This window comes from Lepus europaeus, chromosome 2 (assembly GCF_033115175.1).
Source record: "Lepus europaeus isolate LE1 chromosome 2, mLepTim1.pri, whole genome shotgun sequence".
Taxonomy (NCBI): Eukaryota; Metazoa; Chordata; class Mammalia; order Lagomorpha; family Leporidae; genus Lepus; species Lepus europaeus.
The window spans coordinates 98,439,338-98,452,178 of NC_084828.1; positions in this window are offsets into that span (position 1 = coordinate 98,439,338).

Consider the following 12,841-nt stretch of genomic DNA (forward strand, 5'->3'; position numbering starts at 1 on the left):
GGAGAATCCTCAGAAATCTGAGAAATCTGAAAATATATGTACCATATGATTCAGCCATCCCACCACTGGGAATTTACCCAAATGAAATGAAATTAGCATATGAAAGAGTTAATTTACCCCCATGCTTTTTGCAGTTCAATTCACAATAGCTAAGCTATTATTATAAAAAAATTGTGATATAGATACACTATGGAATACTATTCAGACACAAAAAAGAATGAAGTTCTATCTTTTGCAGCAAAATGGATGCAACTGGAAACCATTAAGCTTAGTGAAATAAGTCAGTCTCAAAAAATACAAATATCATGTTTTCTCTGATATGTGGTAATTAATATAGAATACAAAAAAAATGTATAGGAATAAAATGGATATGTTGTTATTTGATTTTTGTTTTTAAACCTTGTTTATATTCCTGTGGATCTGTGGTCTTTCTACTTTTTACCTGTTGAATATTATGGTTAGTGGTGCATTAAGCCTGGGACTATAGAGTGGATTGAAATTTGTTTTTGTAAAATATTGAGGGAGGGAGGGAAGAAAAGTATGGTTATCTTCTTAGAATTGTACCTTAGAAATACATGAAATCTGTTCTGTTTATATTAATAGAAATTAAAAACAAAAAACTCAGTCTACAAAAAATTATGAGTGATATCGACAGTCTAAGATTTTATTTGATTATTGTTTATAACCTTTGTCTATACACCTACAGAACAATATGGTCTATCTACTTTTTACTAGTTGATCCCTCTAGTGGAGGATTAATCCGATGATTATAAAGTAAATTAAAATATACAATTAAGTGGTGTTCTGGTAGCTCACCGTGGTCATATAGTGGTTAAAACATACAACTGCAAAAATTAAAAGAAAGGAAAGAGGAGGGAGGGAGTGAAAGAGGAAAGGAAATAGCATTATATTCTTAAAATTGTATCTGCGAACTAAATGAAATCTGTTGCCTTTGTATTAATAGGAAAAATCATATGTAAATGCAAATACAGAAAAGCATGAAAATTTTATTATTATTAACAGCATATTAATTACATATAATATATTATTAATAAAACCATAACTTTATCGCAGGTCTTCTTTGGTGTTAAGCATTATATCAAATGATTTCTAGATGCAACATCTTGCAATTCCATTATAAGTAGAAATAGTGCCTCTTGTGAAAATAGAGTATGAGAAAGATTAAGAATTTGTGTTATAAAGCTAGAATCAAATTAAACTTAGTCTGGTTTAAAAATAGTCTGTTTTTCTGTACATCTCCCTTCCTGTTATGTCTTTCTACAAAATTGATATTTAGAACCTGTTTTCCTATTTCTTAAATATATCGATCAAAACTACATTCCTTGCTATAATTTGCCCTTCCAAAAATTAGGATCACTACAAAGTACTCTGCTTCAGATATTCTCCCAGGAAATTGAGTATAATAATTCATGAAGGTCCTTATTTTATTGAAATCTTTAATTAAATGTAGTCCACACATCCTGGGTGCTGTTACCATGAAATTCTGGTATCTATAATTATTAGAACCATTAGGGATCTCAATGAGCTCATCTTTTTATGTCCAAGGACACAGGAAAAGGAAAAGCCTTAGGAAAAGCCTAAGTCAACCTTTCAGAAAAAGTTTATCTATATTCCCTGTGAATAGGATGGTGACACTGTAAATATTGTCACCATGACAATACTTAGAGTCTTTGTTCTGTGACTGTATGAACAACTTTATTTGGGCATTTGAGCCGAAGGCATTGAGCAGTAAAAAACAGCAGAGCAGTTCAGAAGAAAAGACTCCAGGTAGCCCCCTGAAAGTTCTTTGATTCCCTGTTTGCAACCAGCTCCTGTTCTGTGTGGTGTCATCACTTCACCTCAGATCCACACCCTAAACCACTCCTGGACCACTCAGCTAGACTCTCTCAAATTCAGCAATTGCTTGGAAAAGACTGCAAAGCTTTTACTTTCCGCACATGGAAAGATCTGTTGATAGCCCCATATCTCTGACAACCATAAACATCTATATATAGGTACACTCTATACTCATTAATAACTCTATCTTCAAATCACATTTTTATGTTTGAATTCAACATAAGATTGGATTTTTGCATTAGGTAATGAGAGTTTCCTCATTCTGTTTGCTTGGTTCTCCTAAGCAGTTCTTGATGAGAAAACTCCAGGTTTAATAGAAAATAAATATTTTGGAAAAAGCCACTGTTTTTAAAAATGTGGATATTAGTTTCATATAATGCTAAGTATTTCCAATTTTTTTTTTAACTTAGAGAAGTCCTCGTTGCATGGTTTTTATTGTTTGGGTAAATTTCATAATGAATATGATAATATTAACTATTTTTCTCTAGGTATTATAGAATAACATGTAATTTTTTATCAGACAGTTAAAATTCATTAGAGATTTGCATTTTCAGACCTAAAATCTTTTCTGGAAAAATAACCTTTGTAAAAATCCAAATGTTTTCCCTCCCCCTTCAACAAATGTTGGCTTTTGTTATTTTTTTATAGGCTGCATATTGAATTTCCCAGGCTGTGTTTCTGAACAGCAATCTACTGAAAAAAGTGCAATTATTTTTTTTCACTCAAACATGCATTTGAGAGAAATGAGTAGATCAGATAAAGAGCTGAGATGCTATTCAACTCAACCTTGAGTCACTCTCTGTCTCTTTAAAAAAAAAAAGGGTGGCAAAATCAATACAAACCAATAATAACTTCACATTTGTGGAAGCAACATGAATGGCTCTCCAAAATATTGAGACACATCCAAGTACATTTTCGTAGAGCTGATATTTATCAGAAGTCATTTGCCCTCAAGCAGATGCTCCCTTTCATTGTGCTCCTGTCACAAATGACTAAGATTTATGACAGACAATTACAGCATCTGCAGTTAGCAGCCTTATAATCAGCACCATTATTTAACGATTGGTGCAATAAACTGACTCCTGTTACTGTTTATCAGATATCAGTCAGTTCTGGCCATTTTCTTCAGCTCCCAAATCACAGTATGGTGCAGCCACTGCCTTTTAATGGCTAGGCAGAGGCAGGAGCATTTTCACATTTTTTACAGACTGCCGAGAAAAAGAAAAAAGCAACCAATTACACGTATGTACTCTGCTCTCTCATTTGAGGTGCCTGTGTATGTAACTCTCTACACAGTTCTAAACCTCTTGGGGGTGAGGGGACGCTTTTACTGGGGAGAAGGGCTTTTTATGGTAAAAAACCAAAAGAAAAAAATAAATAAAAACAAAAAAGCCCTTCTGTCTTATTCTTTTTTGAAAAAAAAAATAAGTCTTCCATTTAAACTTGCATGTCTTTTCTGAGGACAAAATGTTGCTCTACTGGTCTACTGTTTTCTCTTTTAAGTATAGTTTCAGCTTGCCTGTTACAGGCGGAAAAGCAGCTATTGTCCTTGAAACATATTTATCAAAGAGTAGGTTTTTCTTTCAGACTCAGGTTTTACTTGGGGGGAAGTGCTGTGGACACAACAAAATTTTTCATCAGTTAAAAAGAGGTCATGTGTATATGCTTAAAAGTCACATACATTACAGAATTCCATAAACATGCAAACAGGCAAAAATATATTCTATTTAAAGTCCTGCCACAAGAAAATATATTCATTTATTTATCAAGCATGGTGGCAGACGAATTCAGAGATTATCTGGAAGTCAAAACTTTAGTGTAATGCAGGAAATGGTGCAAAGATATAAATTTAGAGTCAAAATAAAAAGTTATGCAATGTTTTTGTAGATATTTAAGTGTCAAACACTCGTCTAATTATTTAGAGAAAATGAAACAAGACACAATGATACCAATTCCTGTATTTTATAGACTTTTTTCATAACCAAACAAGTTAATTTCCTCAGTAATATCAATAATTATTTTATCCAACATCTTCCATTTTATGTATTTGATAATATCATAAACAAACAGATGGAATTATTAATAAGGCTGCCTTTACAATAAAGAATATATTTCATTCACAAAATTACATGTTTCTGCTCTCCAAGAAGACATCAATCTGGAGAACAGTTACTGTTTTTTTTATCTTAATTAACTAATTAATTAAAAAATTAAGTGACCTTATATGAGTCAGATTCCCTTTCTGAAAAAAAAAAAAAAAAGCATAAATGCTTCATCCAGCCAACACACAAACTTGGTTATTTTCTAAGTGGAAGCTAAGACAAAAGCTCCTCAGGCTTTTCCAAATGAGCCTTTTACTCCACATGAGCCTTCAGCAAGGGAATGATGACAGTTTTTCTTCAGTTTTTGAGTTAGCAATGTCTCTGATATATGCCTCAAGGGTACAAAAGTTTCTACAAGTCTGCAAGGCACTAACTTTACTCCTTTAATTGCTGAGTATAGACCCAGAAAAGAAAACTACTGAATCATAGAAATAAATAAAATTTGTATTCCATCATTGAGTACTGCAATTGTTGGTTTTTAAATTGTCTAATATAGTAGCTTGGTTCCTTGTATACATCTTGTTTTTTGGTCATTTAATATTTTGCATATGTAACTGTAAAGTTACACCAAAACTATTTTACCAATTTGTTAGCATAAAATAATTCACAAATCTTGTAGAATCAGGAAGAAACCAGCACCAGCCTCTTTGTTGGTGATGTATAGAAACACACTAACGTACACATGGGTCTCCTCTGTTTTAGTAAGATTGGACAAGGACTTTGGATGTGGCAAAGAAATTCGTATATTTTGTATATATGCCCTGCACTTTTCTGCTGAGTTAGAAGGAAAAAATACCCAATCCATAGCACTTACTGCTGTGGAAGCCAATGACAAAGTCATTGGCTCTATAAACTGTTAGCAGATGTCCCTAAGATGACTAATCTGTGTCAAAACTTAATGAAAAGATATGTAGGTGGCATTTTAGTAACACACCTTGACACCAAGCCCCTGTGCAAAGATGATGGCCAGGATGAGCCCCAACAAATTTATCTGCTTAGTAAAAAGGGGGGGGGATTATTTTTCTTCAGGAACATTATCTGAGGCTATTTTTGTAGTTAGGAGCAGCACCCCAAAAAAGCACTGCTTTCTCAGAATGTTAGTATTTGGTGATTGATGGTTAAGGGATTAGGCTCCTAAATCAACAAGACCTGGGCTAGAATATGGCTTAGGCTTGCTGAGACTTTGCCAGTGTTCTTTTTTTTTTAACTTTTATTTAATAAATATAAATTTACAAAGTACAGTTTATGGATTGCAATGGCTTTCCCCCCCATAACTTCCCTCCCACCCACAACCCTCCCATCTCCTGCTCCCTCTCCCATCCCATTCACATCAAGATTCATTTTCAATTATCTTTATATACAGAAGATCAATTTAGTATATACTAAGTAAAGATTGCAACAGTTTGCAAACACACAGAAACACTATGTGTAAAATACTGTTTGAGTACTAGTTATAGCATTTATTCACAATGTACAACACATTAAGGACAGAAATCCTACATTGGGAACAAGTGCACAGTGACTCTTGTTGTTGACTTAACAATTGACACTCTTGTTTATGGCATCAGTAATCACCCTAGGCTCTTGTCATGAGTTGCCAAGGCTATGGAGGCCTTTTGAGTTCATCAGCTCCGATCTTATTTAGACAAGGCCATAGTCAATGTGGAAGTTCTCTCCTCCCTTCAGAGAAAGGTACCTCCTTCTTTGATAGCCCATTCTTTCCACTGGGATCTCACTCGCAGAGATCTTTCATTTAGGTTTTTCTTTTTTTTTTTTTTTCCAGAGTGTCTTGGCTTTCCATGCCTGAAATACTCTCATGGGCTTTTTAGCTAGATCCAAATGCCTTAAGGGCTGATTCTAAGGCCAGAGTGCTATTTAGGACATCTGCCATTCTATGAGTCTGCTGTGTATCTCACTTCCCATGTTGGATCATTCTCTCCTTTTTTATTTTATCAGTTAGTATTAGCAGACACTAGTCTTGTTTATGTGATCCATTTGACTCTTAATCCTATCATTATGATCAATTATGAACCAGACTTGCCCCAAACGGTAGAGTTAGAAACGTGCCAGGGGATTCCAATTCAATCCCATCAAGGTGGCATGCACCAATGTCATCTCACTAGTCAAAGTGATCAGTTTCAGGCCAGTGTTCTTAATCTCCCTGAGTTCACTTATCTGTAAGGTGAGGATAGGAATCAGTGAGTGTACATAGCAGTGAGCACTGGGTGTGGCACTGGGTTGTCTGTAATCACTGCTCTTGATGCTATTAATAATACGAATCTACACTAAATTCTTCAGGAAGTTTAAATTTAGGGTTTGGAGTCAGGTTCAAAAAATAATTCCCCCTGAATTTAGCTGTATAAAATTTCCACATCAGTCCTAGCAAAAGTAAATATAAGAGTGGGAATAAGAGAAGGAGGTGAGGTACAATTTGGGACATGCTCAATTGGACTTGCCCCAAATGGTAGAGTTAGCAACGTGCCAGGGGATTCCAATTCAATCCCAACAGAATGGCATGTACCAATGCCATCTCACTAGTCCAAGTGATCAATTTCAGTTCACAATTGATCATATTGATAGGTCTAAGAGTCAAAGAGATCACATAAACAAGACTAGTGTCTGCTAATACTAATTGATAGAATTAAGAAGGAGAGAACAATCCAACATGGGAAGTGGGAGACACAGCAGACTCATAGAAGGGCAGATGTCCTAAACAGCACTCTGGCCTCAAATTAGTCCTTAAGGCATTTGGATCTGGCTGAAGAGCCCATGAGAGTATTTCAGGCATGGAAAGCCAAGACACCCTGGAAAAACAAACAAACAAACAAACAAAACAAAACAAACAAACAAAAAAACTAAAGGAAAGATCTCTGAGAGTGAGATCCCAGCAGAAAGTACAGGCCATCAAAGAAGAAGGTACCTTTCTCCGAAGTGAGGAGAGAACTTCCACTTTGACTATGGCCTTGTCTAAATAAGATCGGAGCTGGTGAACTCAAAAGGCCTCCATAGCCTTGGCAACTCATGACAAGAGCCTAGGGTGATTACTGATGCCATAAACAAGAGTGTCAATTGTGGCCAGCACCCTAGCTCAACAGGCTAATCCTCCGCCTTGCAGTGCCGGCACACTGGGTTCTAGTCCCGATCAGGGCACCGGATTCTGTCCCGGTTGCCCCTCTTCCAGGCCAGCTCTCTTCTATGGCCCGGGAGTGCAGTGGAGGATGGCCCAAGTCCTTGGGCCCTGCACCCCCATGGGAGACCAGGAGAAGCACCTGGCTCCTGCCTTCGGATCAGCGCGGTGCGCGGGCTGCAGCGCGCCAGCCGTGGCGGCCATTGGAGGGTGAACCAACGGCAAAGGAAGACCTTTCTCTCTGTCTCTCTCTCTCTCTCACTGTCCACTCTGCCTGTCAAAAAATAAAAATAAAAAAAAGAAGTGTCAATTGTTAAGTCAACAACAGGAGTCACTGTGCACTTGTTCCCCATGTAGGATCTCTGTCTTTAATGTGTTGTACATTGTGAATAAATGCTATAACTAGTACTCAAACAGTATTTTACACATAGTGTTTCTGTGTGTTTGTAAACTGTTGCAATCTTTACTTAGTATATACTAAATTGATCTTCTGTATATAAAGATAATTGAAAATGAATCTTGATGTGAATGGGATGGGAGAGGGAGCAGGAGATGGGAGGGTTGTGGGTGGGAGGGAAGTTATGGGGGGGAAAGCCATTGCAATCCATAAACTGTACTTTGTAAATTTATATTTATTAAATAAAAGTTAAAAAATAAAAGTCTATATACCTCATCTATCAATCAATCATTCTGAAATATTTGGTTGGCCCCCATATCCTCCAGTTCTACATCTGCAGATTCAGCCATACTAGGTTGAGAAATATTCGGGATGGGAGGAGAATTGCCTCTATAATGAATACATATAGACTTTGTCTTCTTGGTATTATCCCCTAAACATTATAGTGTAAAAATAACATACATTATATTAGGTATTAAAAGTAATCTAGAAATTATGGGATATGTACTCAATAGAATACTACACAGCAGTTAAAAAAAGTGAAATCTGGCCATTTGCAACAAAATGGAGGAATCTGGAGAACATCATGCTGAGTGAAATAAGCCAGTCCCCAAATGGATAAATACCATATGTTCTCCCTGATCTGTGACAACTAACAGAGCACCTAAAAGGAAACCTGTAGAAGTGAAATTGACACTTTGAGAAGCAATGACTTGATCAGCCCTTTCTTGACTGTTGAGGAACAGCTTATTATTTTATCTTTTTTTTTACTATTTTCTTTTTATACTTAATATCCTTGGTTGAACTCTTTACTTAACACAGAATTATTCATAGGTGTTTAAACCCAATGGAAAATAGATCCCAGTAAAACATAAGAGTGGTAATAAGAGAGGGAGGAGATATACAGTTCAGCACACATTCCCATGGACTTCAAAGCTAAAAACTTGCCATGGGACTCCAAATCCCATTAAGTTGGCAGGTACCAATGCCATCTTACATGTTAAAGTAATCATTTTAACTGTGTAACTGATCATATAGATAAGAATAAGTGTCAAAAGGATCACATAAATAAGACCAAGTGTCTGCTAATAACAATAGTTAGAATTAAAAAAGAAAGATTGATCCAACAAGGGAAACAGGCTACACAGCAAACTCAGAATGACAAATGCCCTAAACAGCACTCTGACCTTAGAATGAGTCCTTAAAGCATTTATGTCTGGCTGAAAAGCCCATGAGAGCATTGCAGGCAGGGAAAGCCAAACACTGTGGCAAAAAATGACCTACATGAAGGATTTCTGTGAGTGAGACCCAGTGGGAAGAGGGGCCATCAAAGAAGGAGGTACCTTTCTCCGAAGGGAGGAGAGAACTTCCACTTTACTTAATGGCCCTGTCTAAATACTTTTTTTTTTTTGACAGGCAGAGTGGATAGTGAGAGAGACAGAGAGAAAGGTTTTCCTTTTTGCCATTGGTTCACCCTCCAATGGCTGCTGCGGCCAGCGCATCATGCTGATCCGAAGCCAGGAGCCAGGTGCTTCTCCTGGTTTCCCATGCAGGTGCAGGGCCCAGGCACTTGGGCCATCCTCCACTGCCTTCCCGGGCCATAGCAGAGAGCTGGCCTGGAAGAGGGGCAACCGGGATAGAATCCGGTGCACCAACCAGGACTAGAACCCGGTGTGCCGGTGCCGCAAGGCGGAGGATTAGCCTGTTAAGCCACGGCGCCGGCCCCTGTCTAAATACTGATGGAGTTTGTGGACTCAAAAGCCTTCCATAGCCTTGGCAGCTCATGACAAGAGCCTCAGGTGATCAATGACTTCATAAATAAGAGTGTCAATTGTTAAATCAACAACAGGAGTCACTGTGCACTTATTCCCCATGTAGGATCTCTGTCCTTAATGTGTTGTACTATGCGAATTAACGGTATAACTAGTACTCAAACAGTACTTTATACCTTGTGTGTCTGTGTGGGTGCAAACTGTTGCAATCTTTACTTAGTATTTACTAAGTTGATCTTCTGTATATAAAGATAATTAAAAATGAAACTTAATGAAGAATGGATGGGAGAGGGAGTAGGAGGTCGAACGGGAGTTGGGGTGGGAGGGTGGGTATGGGCAGAAGAACTGCTATATTCCTAAAGCTGTACCTATTTATATTTATTAAATAAAAGTATTCAAAAAAAGTAGTCTAGAAACAATTAAAGATATCTGAGAAGATGTGCATAAGTTACTTGCAAAAACTATTTTTTATATAAGGAACTTGAACTTCAACAGATTTTGATGTTCATGGCGTAGGGAATGTTCCTGGAATAAATCCCCATGGATAATGAGGGACAACTACACACACATACACTCACACACACAGACACACAGATAAATACACTTATTACCCTATCTCATTGACTTTGGTTTGTTATATGAAAACACTTATATTACAAAGTGCATTACTTTATTTTTTATTCAGAAACAAAATTCCTCTGGGGACATTGAGGCTGGCAATATAACAAATTCTTCTCTTCTCTAAACAAAAAGGAGAGTATATGGTTTTTTAACTTTTCATATCTTTATTTTTCCAGTTTTAAAATCTACCCATAAAATATAGTTGAAATGAGTAGAAAAGAACAAATGGTTTCCTTAACTAATCAAAGATCTCCTTGGCATGCAAGTAGCTGAGCAGTAAAATTGACAGTGATGAAAGAATCCTTTGCTTCCTGCTGTACTTGCTCCTGAGGTGAATATGGCACGATTTTCATGATACAATGAAGAGTTTAGAGAGAAAACCTTTGAACACATCTGGGTTCTAGTCTAGGTCCATACTTACTAGCTGGTGACTTTGGACAAATTACTTACCTTCTCAAAGCCTGTTTCCTAAACACAAACATTGGATCATAGTAATACCTAATGGTTGTTTTGAGGAATTAAATGTCGGCTTCGGATCAGTGCAGTTATGGCCGTTGCGGCCATCTGGGGAGTGAACCAGCAGATGGAAGACTTCTCTCTCTGCCTCTGCCTCTCTCTGTAACTCTGTCTTTCAAATAAATAAAATAAATCTTTAAAAAAATTTCAACACATGTAAAGCAATTAACACGGAGATAGCACATAGTAAGCACTCATTAAATATTTTTATCTATTCAATACTTTTATCTTCTCTAGATAAAAATTTTTATCTTCTCTAGATTTATTTATTTATATGAAAGGCAGAGCAACAGAGATAGATTGAGAGACAGAAAGATCTTCCATCCACTGTTTCACTTCCCAAAGGGCTGCAGCAGCCAGGTCTGGATCAGGCTGAAGACAGGAGGCAATAACTTTATCCTGGTCTCTCATGTAGGTGGCGTGTGCTTGGACCAGCTTCCGTTGCCATCCCAGGTGAATTAGCAGGAAACTGGATCAGAAGCAGAGCAGCTGAGACTCAAAAGGCATTTCATCATGAGATGCCAGCATGACAAGAGACAGTTTAACCCATTGCACCACAATGGTGGCCTCCACTTTCCTTTTATCATTGTGTTGTTCTCAGCAACCGTGAAATGTCTAATAATTGCATCATGACCTGCTGTAGAACAGTGTCTTCAGTAGCAGGAAGTCTATTATAATTAGTACTAAGTAAGTTTTATGGAAGATTTTTTAGAAAATGTGTGCAAAAAATGTAATTTTCCTCAAAAAACAAACTTTATATTTCTTTTAAATGAGCCCGTAAATCAATTCTATTAATTTAATTCCACTGCAGGTGTTAGACAAGCATCAGTCATTGCAATAACAGTGGTAGTAGTCATTCGGGCACTAAAAGTTGCCAACTTTCCAATATATTACTTTGCTAAATATAATGTAAGTTCTTATAAAAAGCTTTTTAAATATCATCTCTACTCTTCATTCAATATTCTTAGACGTGGTGTCATTTTAGAGCCTACGTCCAAGAATTAATTTCCTACATCCAATGATATGTCCATAACTCTTATTTAAGAAGGACTATGAAGAGTCACTCTTTTTATAAGATGAAAGCCACAAAAAGAATGGATTATTTTTCTTCATTTCATATTTGAAGTTCTTTCACTGATTTTTGGGTCAATAGGTGAGACAGCATAGTGTGGCTAGCAATGTAAGTTAGCATTCTGTGTCTTCAATAACCATATAAAACTTTAGCTAAGAACATTTTAATTTGTGATGAGTGCATATATCAAGCATTTTCACTGCAGTGGGCTAAAATTCAAGCTACTTCCTCCAACTTTGTCCACTGCCACCACCACTCCCCACCCTCCCACTATGTCCAGTACACATGATTTTTGATCTTAACCACTCTAAGCAAGCTTGGCTGGAAAAATCCAGTTTTTGAAGACAGTTCTGTAATTTACTACTAGTAGTGTAACCTGGAGGAAGTCACTGAGACTACAAAGGGAATTCAAAAAGTTCATGGAAAATGCATATCATGAAAAAAACTCTGCATGAATTTCAAAAACTTTTGCACCAAAATAAACTTGCCTTTTAGTTTCATTTTTCCATGCACTTTTTGAAGTAACCTCATATAGATATAGTAATCCAACTGTGTAGCCAGACCACCATGATGTGAATTCCAGCCCTATCCACTCATTGTGTAATCATTGATACTTTGCTTTCTGCACCTCTGCTTTCTAGTGTGAACAATGAAGGAAACTCCAATGGCATGCAGCTGTAGTATACATGATACAGAATAAGAGCTCAAGAAATATTTATTATTTTTAATAAAGTTGGACCAAAATACGTACCACCTAAAGTTGTCTGTGATATTAATAAGATAGTACATTAAAATACTGTATCAGTAAACTACTATGCCAGCTTTAAGTATAATTTTGTCATCTTGTTGCTGTCAGTTTCAGCCTAAGCATATTTCATCTCATTTTTGTTGAGCTTTCATTCTGTGGCTTTACTTTGATCCAGGTATTTGCATTCTTTTTTTAAACTTCATGTATATATTTTGAAAGAGAGAGAAGGACACACACACACACACACACACACAGAGAGAGAGAGAGAAAGAAAGAGAGAGAGAGAGAGAGAGAAAGGAGGGAAGGAGATAGAGAGAGAAAGAGAGAGAGAGAGACCTTGTTCACTCTACAGATGGCCACAATGGCCAGCACTGGGCCAGGCAGAAGCCAGGAGCCGGGAGTTTCATCCAGGTCTCCCACATGGGTTTCATGGGCCCAAACACTTGTGCCATCTTCCGCTGTTTTTCCCAGGCCATTAGCAGAGAGCTGGATAGGAAATAGAACAACAGGACATGAACCAGGGTCCATATGGAATACAGCATCACAGTCAGTGGTTTACCCACTATTCCACAAAACCAGCCCTGGTATTTTCATTCTTAGTGTAGATTGCTCAGTGTTTTATTTGTTTC